The 10942-nt window shown below is 42.8% G+C and overlaps 1 protein-coding gene across 1 annotated transcript in view; it reads left to right on the top strand.

The window, feature by feature from the left end:
- Positions 1-3915: 3915 nt before the first annotated feature.
- oca2 (oculocutaneous albinism II) overlaps positions 3916-10942 on the top strand; it is a 468272-nt gene continuing 461245 nt past the window's right edge. The window contains exon 1 of the mRNA XM_048532874.2: positions 3916-4142. The gene's annotated coding sequence lies outside the window, so the exon portion shown is untranslated. The remainder of the gene's footprint in view (positions 4143-10942) is intronic.

The raw sequence follows: 10942 nt of genomic DNA, 5'->3' as shown, positions 1-10942 counted from the left end.
CCCGGAATCTCTGCGCCACCGCACGCTGCCGTCGAGGTGGCTGCGGGGGGGACGAGACTGTCGATCACCTCCTTCTGGAGTGTGCCTATGCGCAGGAGGTCTGGAGGGGGATGCAGTGGTATTTGTCGAGGTTCGTCCCGAGCAGCTCCGTGACGCGGGACTCCGTGCTCTACGGGCTGTTTCCCGGGACGCACACTGAGACCAACATCAACTGCACCTGGAGGACCATCAATGCGGTGAAAGACGCTCTTTGGTCTGCCCGCAACTTGCTGGTCTGCCAGCTGAAAGAACTGACCCCGACCAAGTGTTGCAGACTGGCGCGCTCCAAGGTCCAGAACTACGTGCTGAGGGACGCGCTAAAGCTTGGGGCAGCCGCCGCCAAGGCGCGGTGGGGAAAGACCACGGTATGAAACCCCTTGTCCAGAATAGAAAAAAGGGCCCTATCTGGTACCTGGGCCCAGCTGGCGCCTTCCCCAACTGGTCAGGGGGCCAACTGGGACTGTGCAGGGTGACGACTGCTGGGGTATTTTCTTTGCTTTGTTTTTTTTTTATTTTTTGTTTGTTTTTTTCCTTTAGTTGGTGTATGTACCCCCTGGGTAACCCGGAGCGGCTTGCATGACTGGGTAGGTGTGTAAATATGTTTTAGTTTTTGTACATCTTAGGAATAAAGTATATTTTTTCAAAAAAAAGTGACGAAATGTCTGAAAACTAACCTTCCAGCTCAGCGAGCAAACTCACATCCATTGTTAGTGTATTCCTGAGATATTTTTCTCTGCCCCTTCCTGCCCTTCTCTGATCCTTGTTTCCTATATCACTATTTCCTCTATGACTCTACTCTGATTTACCACACAGAGTTATAAGAGTCCTACAGCACAGAGACAAGCACTTTGTCCCAAACTGGTCTGTGCAGACCTAAATGTCCATCCATGCTAATCCCATTTCCCTGCATTTGGCCCATATCCTTCTAATCCTTTCCTTTCCATGCATTTGTCTATATGCCTTTTAAATGTTGTTAATCTACCACTTCCGCTGGCAGTTCCTTCCATGTGGAACACCCTCTGTATAAAAACATTGTCCCTCAGTTTCCCATGTATTCTTTCCCTTCTTACCTTAAACTGATGGCCCCTAGTCCTCAATTCCCCAACCCTGGTAATAAGACTGAGCACATTCACCCTATCAATGCCCCTCATGATCTTATACACTTCTATAAGATCCCCCCTCAGTATCATATGCTCTAAGGAGAAATGTCCTAGTTTGTCCAACCTTTCTCTATAACTCTGTCCCTTAAGTCCTGGCAAAATCCTTGTACATTTCATCTGCACTCTTTCCAGTTTAATAACACCCTTCCTATAGCAAGGTGACCTAAGCTGAACACAATAATCCAAGTGTGGCCTCACCAACATCCTATACAACTGTATCATAACATCCTAACTTCTATATTCAATACCCTGACTGAAGAGGTTCAGTGTGCCAAAAGCCTTCTTCACTGTCCTGTCTACCTTGACCCCACTTTCAGAGAGCCATGCACCTGAGTTCCCAGGTCCCTCTCTTCCTCTACACTCCTTAAGGCCATACCATTCACCATGAAACTCCTACCTGGATTTGACTTTCCAAAATGCAGCACCTCACACCTATCTATATTAAATCCCATTTGCAATATCTTGGGCCACCTCCCCAGCTGATCAAGATTTTGCTGCAATTTCTAACAACCTTCCTCACTGTCCACAGTACCTCCTATTTTAGTGTCATCCACAAACTTACTAATCAGGCCTTGTACATTCTCATCCAAATGATCAATATCGATAACAAACAGCAATGGGCCCAGCACCGACCCTGAGGCACACCCCTACTCACAGGCCTCCAGTCAGACAAGCATCCTTCCACTATTACCCTCTGCTTCCTACTATCAAGCCAATTGTGTGTCCAATTTGCCAGGTCTCCCTGGATTCCATGTGAATTAACCTTCCAGAGCAGCCTACCATGTGGAGCCTTATCAAAAGCCTTACTTAAACCCATGTAGACCACATCTACTGCCCTGCCCTCATCAACCTTCCTGGTCACTTCATCAAACAGCTCCAACAAATTTTTGAGGCATGATCTCCTACACAGGAAGTCAAGCTGACAACTCCTAATCAAATCCTGTCTCTCCAAATGCGTGTCTATCTTATCCCTCAGAATCTTCTCAAGTAACTTACCTAACTCAGAAGTTAGGCCTACTGGCCTATAATTCCCAGGATTTTCTTTGCAGCCCTTCCTGAATAAGGGGACAACATGTGCTACACTCCAGTCTTCAGGGACTTCACCTGTGGCTAATAATGATGCAAATACATCAGCCAGGGCTCCTGCAATTTCTTCTCTAGCCTCTTGCAGGGTTCTTGGATATATCTAGTCAGGGCCAGGAGATTTATCCATGTTTGTACATTCTAATGTGCAAAGCACCTCCCGTCCTGAGACATGGACTGTCCACATCTTTCTGAATTTAGTCCCTTGCCACCCCCACACTCCCCTTCCCCACTTGCTTGCTGAGGTATTGGATCTTAACTGGGTTGGAGAGAAGAATGATACAATGTTTAATCCCCACAGGGGGCTGGAATCAGTGAAGGAACCAGGGTGTTGGTTCTGTGCCTGTACCCTACTCTCAGGAAATTCTCCTGGAAGCAGGATGGGAGGGCACTTGGGCTGTCACAGTGGATAATGGTTGAAGTAATTGATGGTCTATCAAGGCCTGTTAACAGGAGCTGACTAGGATTTTCCATTAAGTCAACCTCTCAATCTCAAGGGGCAGCATGGGCAGGTTTAGCTGCCTTGAGGTAGCCTGAGAGGCAATTCTCCACTTCAATGCCAGTGGCTTTGGCTCCAAAGGACATTTATCCATTTTATATTTGAAGAGTCAGGTTATAGTTAGTGTTATATTTCCAACTAAACACTCACTGATTGATTGTTTCAAACTGGATAGCCTCTAATTGACCATCCTAAATTGGATGGGGATCTAGTTATTATTTGGGTCATTGTAGAAGAGATCACATTGAATGACAGTTCCCCTACGACATGCTTCTAGCCTACACTTCAGTCGATGGTTTATTTAGAAATCGGTACGGAAAATCTAGTCCCTAATCTCAACACAAAATCAGATTTCTTACATTTACAAACATACGAACATTTGAGCGCTTCATGCAGATCTGCTCTGAAAGTGCATTTTGTTGACTTTAGGCGTGTACAGGATTGGACTTGGCTGTGATGCCCCATACAGTCAAATAGCAAAGTGAGTAATAGACAGTCATTAGTGTAAATGGAGCTACATCCCAAACTAAGCTAATAGAAGAAGACAGGTAGAAAACTGGGATGAATTTAATAAACTATTTCAAATAAAGAACAATTTGGGTAAAGTAGGATCAGTTTGGAAGTGGCCCTGTCCCCTTGGATTTCTAGCAGTAAACTGTTGTTCATGCACATGTTCATTCCTTTCTCTCCTTTTGTATGTGCTGCAGTGAAGCTCTGGTTATACACAGACACACAGCACAGTGAAATCTTCAGCAGAAAATTCTTCAAGCAGTTCAGCACATCCACACAAATACTTCCCTGACTCAAGACAGAAAGATTCTGAAAATTAAAGGTGACCACGAAGTTTGACTTCCACACTTTTTGCCCAACTGTGTAAAGCTTTCAGTTTGTTGAGGAAAAGCTGAGGCATTTGAAAGCTGTTTGTTCCTTAAAATCGTGTGTAACTTCTAATTCATCACCTTCCGTCAACCATGCAATGTGTCAACAGCAGTGCTTACACAAGGAACAGTCAAAGTGGCAATCAAATGCACAATTTACTGTTAATTGGCCATCGCGTGATGACAAAGCTAGGGCCGTCAGATTTAATCCGCATGTGGGCATGGTTCACTCCAAATTAATATGGGATACCAGCTACAAGTGAGCTGAATCCATTCGAACCCAGCCCTTCATCATTCAAAAATTACAACTTACAGTACCTTCAGGCAACTCTCCAACTTCTTTCACAGCTGCAATCTGAAGGCTTTTTCGATGCTGCAGTAATTCTGTTTGGATCAACCTGCTTTCTGTGGAACTATATTCTGAACGTAGCGAGACCTAACCGATTGTTGCTCTAAATTTCTTCAACAGAATTATTTGTGCTGGTAAGATAAAGCTCTTTTGACAGATTTTATGTTCTATGTTTGTCCTTAGTTAAATCTATTTACATAATAATTTTAGATTTTTAAATGGCCTTTAATTCCTGAGTTTCTCCACAATTTGTCCACCTTCTCTTCGAGCTTTTGTTCAGTACAACCTTTTATCTGTAAGCACTCATCTTTGTATCTTGCTAACATTCCTTTATTTACGAGTGATAGCACGTTCTTCAACAGTGCAGAGATTTGCAGCCCAGTCTGGTCATATCTGTGTAAAATTGCCTTTTTAAAAAATTGCCGTAGTTTATTTCTGTGACAAATTAATTTGAATTGCAGTAATATCTTGTGGTACAACTTCACGCTTTTCATCAACTGACAACCACCTCGTCACCCAAAGACTGCCTTCACATTCATATTTTCCATTAGATCTAAACACTAGTGATTTCGTAAGTTTCAAAAACAGTCCCGTGAAATCACTTCAGCACACATTCTGTGATGATGTTCCAGCAGAGGAGAAAGGTCAAGCAAAGCATTTTTACATTCCAGCAGTGCAATAAATCAATAAGTAAGATCCAATTATTATTTCCCCTGTTACGTTTAAGAACTTGATGTTGGTACGACAGGAGCAACTGGGAGTCACTGATGGTTTCATCTAAAAGCTGTTGTGAAAATATAATGTTCCGTTTCAAATGTTTTTGCATTGTTTGTGTGATTTAAGTTCTTGGCTCCTTTAAACTACAGTACACAATTCCTTTATATGTTTTCCTGAAGCCATGCAAGCAGGCCATTTAAGGAGGCTGGTAGCTTATAGCTTTGTGCATGGCCATACAACTAGCAAATATTATTGTCATTCGAGAAGTGCAAACAAAATAATTGCAATTCAACACAGGATTGTTAGCTGGATCAGCGTGTATTCAACTCAGCGTGGGTTCAGCTACAGCGGTTTTAGACTCTGTCCTTGGACATATTAAGGGAAGCGAACTGTTTAATTCAGTCTTTCAACACAACTTATATTTGTGCAGTGCATTTGGCTTAGTAAAACGCTCCAAGGCGCTTAAGACATATCAAGACTTTTTTTTGACACTGAACCAAAGCCGGAGGAATCAGGAACAATGACAAGAGAATTGAACAAAGGTATAGGCTTTCATGAACATCTAAGACAGAGGAAGTAAGTTTTGAGGGAATCTGAACTCAGGAACAACGTAGAGGAAGGTATGGCCATCTACTGGCGGAGTAGTTAAAATCAGCAGTGCATGGGGACTGGGGGAGAGTCAACTGGAGTGCAGAAATCTCGAAGGCTTACAGAGCCTGTTCTGCCATTCAGTGTCATGAGATCTTATTGCCATTGTAAGGATCATAAACAAAATGATATCAGAGATAATGGGAACTCCTCTCTGATGAAGGGTCTAGGCCCGAAACGTCAGCTTTTGTGCTCCTGAGATGCTGCTTGGCCTGCTGTGTTCATCCAGCCTCACATTTTATAAACAAAATGAGTAGAGTTTTCAGATAAAACAAGCCAAAACACATGTGCGTGGCAGGTCAAGCCAAATCTGTAGGAAAAAAGGCAGTTTAATAGTTCAGGACCAGGTCCTACAGATGCTTTAACTGACGGACAGTAAGAGAAGATGCTTGACAAATGAATGGAGCACCTGTTTTAGTGTAAAAAAGAAGTTCATGTTGTTGGAAGATTTGCTTTGTAGCTGTATATGTGCTCCAATATTTTAAAGGGATGATTCTTTGGAAAGCAAATATATTTCTCAAAGTTCTAAGTAGCTTGGACCTTCATTTCTCCAGACAGCATCACATTCACATTTCATAGAATCCCTACAGTGTGGAAGTAGGCCCTTCGGCCCAACAGGCCCACACTGACCCAAAGAGCATACCACAACCTTCTGACCCATTCCTCTATAACCCACCTAATCGACGCATCCCTGAACACTATGGTCAATTTAGCATGGTCAATCCACCTAATGTGCACACGTCTGGACTGTGGGAGGAAATTGGAGCACCTGGAAGAAACCCATGAAGACACCTGTAGAATGCACAAACTCCACACAGACAGTCACCCAAAGGTGGAAGCAAGCCCAGGTCTCTGGTGTTGTGAGGCAGCAGTGTTAACCATTGTGCTACCGTTCCACCCTACGTTGTCTGCGTTGAACTTGGGATCTCTCGCTTGTACAGCACCCCTAATTGAGAATCATACCCCTACATTTGTACAGTTCTTCTCCAATCTCACTCTGCGCTAGCAGAGGCCTCTCAACAGTGGTTCAGAGTGGGAGCAGTATATTTCACTCTGTAACCCATGTTTGCAGAGGATGAATTTATTGTCTGTACAGTTGCTATTGCATGTTTTAGCTGTGTTCATGCAAAAGCAATTTGTCCACTAAATGGAATGGACTGTGGAATGTGGCAGCACTATATTAGGTGAAAGAAAATCTTGTGTTCATATAACGTATTTCGTAACTCCAGGATATCCCAAAGCAATTCACATCCGCTTCTTCATTGTTGCGTTGTAGGAGATGTGGCAGCCAATTTGCACAAAGCAAGATTCCACAAACAGCAAACTGACACTGACCAGCTCATCTGTCCCAAGTGATACTGATTGCAGGGTAAATAATCAGCCAGGACACTTGCACAGCTTTTCTTCAAAGTAATGTCATGTGAACAGTAAATGTACAGGGCTACAAGAAGGCATGGGATACATGGCTCATTTGGAGAGCCACACAGACATGACGGGCCAAAGGGCCTCTTGTGTATAATAATTCTGTAATCTCATGGCCATCCAAGTGAGTAAACAGGGATAAAGTTTAAATTGCACCTCTGCTGATGGAACATATATCTCGTGCTGCACTGGAAAAATCAGCCTGGCTTTATCCATTCATGTCTTTGAAATGAGACTCAAACTCACAACCTTCTGACTCAGAAGCTGAGCTTCTACCCATTGAGCTGATAGATCACTTGACAAAAATACTTCCGTTTGTTCTGTAATAAACACATGATCCTGAAAACTTGTGCAACTGAAAGAATGTGGCAAGAATGCTGTAGTTGCTCATCAATGTCAGTTGATTTATTAAAATTAAAACAAAGAACTGAAGATCTGATACAAAATCAGAAAATACCAGAGAAACTCAGCAGGTTGGGAGAAAATAGAGTTAAAGTTTTGAATCCGGTGAATTCTGATGAAGAGCAGACTCAAAAAGTTAATTTGTTTCTCTCTCCTCAGGTGCTGTTGGAGCTGCTGATTTTCTTTTAGCTATTTTTGTTTCTGTTTTCAGTTGATGGGACCCACATTGTGACAAACTCAACTACAACCACTGGAAGCTAAGTTATTGGAAACAGTTTGGTTGATACCTTATCAGTTTTGTTAATTCTTTGTGTTTGTAGGAAATACTCTCAGGGCAAAAAAGGCGAGGTCAATTCAGGATATCTGGTCAGCATGTACAAGTTGGACCGAAGGATCTGTTTCTTTGCTGTATAACTCAGACATTTTTAAAAATGCAAACTTTGCTCTTTAATGAACATGGTAGCTGTTTAATTTTAACGCTGACCCTTTCTCTAGTTCAAATCTTGATGGATTTGATCGATTCTGCCTCTGTAATCAACTGTGAACCTTTGTCATCAGCAAAATGTTCAGTGCTTGTCACTGCTTCAATGTTATTTGTTCTTTCTGAGGTAACCATTTAACTAGTTGTGTAAGAATATAAAGACCCTAAAAATTGTACAATTCACAGAACTGTCATTGACACAGTTTATTTGTAATGTTAGATACTTCTAAGTGGTGTGTTCTGCTCCTATCGGGCTGCCAGAAGCAGGTTCAATAGTAACTTTCCAAAGGGGTTATTAATATATACTTGTAAAGGAAGTATTTATGTGGTGATGCTGAGAGCATGGTGAAGTAGGTCTAGTTAAAGAGGTGGCACAAGCTTAATGAGACATATGTGGGGGGATTATATAAAGGAGAAGCTGTAAAAACCAGCAAGTGCCGCAACTCGGGTACCACTACCCCCATCAGAATTAGGTAGATATGTATGAATTAAGAGTAGGCCATTTGGCCCTTTGAGTCTTCCTTTCCCTTTGAAAAGGGGAAGGGGCATATTGGGTAAGATTAGATACATGGGCTGGCTATGTGAATGGAGAGTGGGAGTCATGTGCTCCATGCACCCATTGTGCATTAGTGGTGGAGGGAGTGCATGCTTGTAGATGTGGTCCCAAATAAGTGGTCTGATTTGTCCTGGATGGTGTCAAGCTTCTTGAGTGTTGTTGGAGCTGCACCCATCCAAGCAAGTGGGGAGTCTTCCATCACACTGCTGACTTGTGCCTTTTGGACGATGGACAGGCTTTGGAGAGTCAGGCGATGAGTTACTCGCTTCAGGATTCCTAGCTTTTGATCTGTTCTTGTGGCGACTCTATTTATGTGGCTAGTTTGGATGAGTTTCTGGTCAATGATAACCTGCAGGATATTGATAGTGGGGATTCAGTGATGATAACGTCATCAACTGAAAATGGCAACTAAACACGCTCTCATTGGAGATGGTCATTCCGTGTATTTTTGTGGTGTGAATGTTAGTCAACAATTTTCAGCCCAAACCTGGATATTGTTCAGGAACAAAAACAAAGTTGCTGGAAAAGCTCAGTGGATCTGCCAGCATCTGTGAAGGAAAAAAACAGAGTTAACATTTCGGGTCCATGACCCTTCCTCAGAACTGTTCTGAGTTCTGAGGAAGGGTCATCGGACCCGAAATGTTAACTGTTTTTTCCTTCACAGATGCTGCCGATCCTCTGAGCTTTTCCAGCAACTTTGTTTTTGTTCCTGATTTACAGCAGCTGCAGCTCTTTCAGTTTTTGTTCTGGATATTGTCCAGATCTTGCTGCATTTGAACATGGACTGCTTCAGTATCTGGGCCATTGTGAATGGTACTGAACACAGTACAATCATCAGCAAACACCCCCACTTCTGACCATATGATGGAAAGAAGGTTAGTGATGAAGCAGCTGAAGATGTTTGAGCTTTGGCTCCTATACCAAGGAACTCCTCAGTGATATCCTGGAGCTGAGATGACTGATGTACAAAAAACACAATCATCTTTCTCTGTGCCAGGTATGACTCCAACCAGTGGAGAGTTTGTCTCCTGATTCTCATTGATTTAGATTTTTCTGGGGCTGTTTGATGCTACACACAGTCCAATGCAGCCTTTGGTCAATGCATATTTGGAATTCAGCTCTTTTGTCCCTGTTAGAATTAAGGCTATCATGAGGACAGGAACCAAGCGACCCTGGCAGAACCCAAGCTGAACATCAGTAAGCAGGTTACTGCTGAGCAGATACTACTTGATAGCATTGTTGAGGATACCTTCCATCTCTTTACTGATGATCGAGAATGGGCCGAGATGGGCATTAATTGCTTGGGTTGGATTTGTCCTGCTTTTTGTGTACAAGACATGCATACACAGTTTTCGCTATTGTTGGGTAGATGCTGATGTTGAAGCTGTAATGGAACAGCTTGGATAAGAGTGCGGAAAATCTGGAGCATAAGTCTTCAGTACTCTTGCTGGAATGTTGTCAAGGCCCATGGACCTTACAGTATCCAGTCCCTCCAACAATTTCTTGATATCACATGAAATAAATCAAATTGGCGAAAGACTGATTCCTGTGATGCTGGGGATCGCTGGAGGAGGTAGAAATGAATAATCTACTAAGCAAACATCCATCTGACAATTTTTTTCCAAATCTCTTAGCCTTACCTCTTGTTGTGTGCTTGGGTCTCTCATCATAGAGGATGGAGATATTTGTGGAACCTTCCCCTCCAGTGAATTGTTTAGGTGCAGAGGGAATGTTTCCTCTTGTGCATAATCTAGAACAAATTGTTTAATTGCCCATTCCCATTTACTAATGGATATGGCAGCTCTACAGAGCTTAGAATGACCAAGTGGTATTATCGCTGGACTGTTGATCCAGAGACCCAAACAACATTCTGGGGACCCAGGTTCAAATCCCATCATGGCAGGTGGTGGAATTTGAATTCAATAAATATATGGAATTAAGAACCTAATGATCACTGTGAATCCATTGTCAATAAAACCCTAATGGTTCACTAATGTCCTTTAGGGAAGGAAACTGCCATCTTTACCTGGTCTGGCCTACATGTGACTGCAAACCCACAGCAATGTGATTGACCCGTAACTGCCTTCTGGGCAATTAGGGATGGGCAATAAATGCTGCCTAGTCGGTGACGCTCTCATCCCATGAATGAATAAAAAAAACTACTGTTTTGAGACAATTTTGCAGATTTGGTGGAACTTTGTGGCTTGCTGGGCCACCCAGAGGGCAGTGAAGAATTACCCACATTTCTGTAGGCCTGGAGTCACAGTAGACCAGGTAAAGATGGTAAATTTCATCAGCACATTGTGATAATTGAAGTGTGATATGTGAGTGAGTGTGATATGTGAGTGAGTGTGATATGTGAGTGAGTGTGATATGTGAGTGAGTGTGATATGTGAGTGAGTGTGATATGTGAGTGAGTGTGATGTGTGTGTCTAAAGTACTCACTCCATGAATCCATCAAATGCTTAACGAGAACATCAGTCAGTCATTAGAAATGATCCATTCCAGCGTCATAAATCAACAGCAGTGATGTACAAGTTAATAGAAAGGTAAGAACAGGAGTAGGCCATTGAGCTCCTCGAACCCGTTTCCACCATTCAATGAGATCATGGCTAATCTGTGACCTTTGTCCACATTGCTGCCTTTGGCCCATACCCTTTGATACTTTTGCTTTTCAACAGTATTTCCATCTCAGATTTTAAACTAAC

This window comes from Stegostoma tigrinum, chromosome 6 (genome assembly GCF_030684315.1).
Source record: "Stegostoma tigrinum isolate sSteTig4 chromosome 6, sSteTig4.hap1, whole genome shotgun sequence".
NCBI classification, from domain to species: Eukaryota; Metazoa; Chordata; class Chondrichthyes; order Orectolobiformes; family Stegostomatidae; genus Stegostoma; species Stegostoma tigrinum.
The sequence above is the reverse complement of the archived record's forward strand: the minus strand, read 5'-3'. Positions and strand labels throughout refer to the sequence as shown.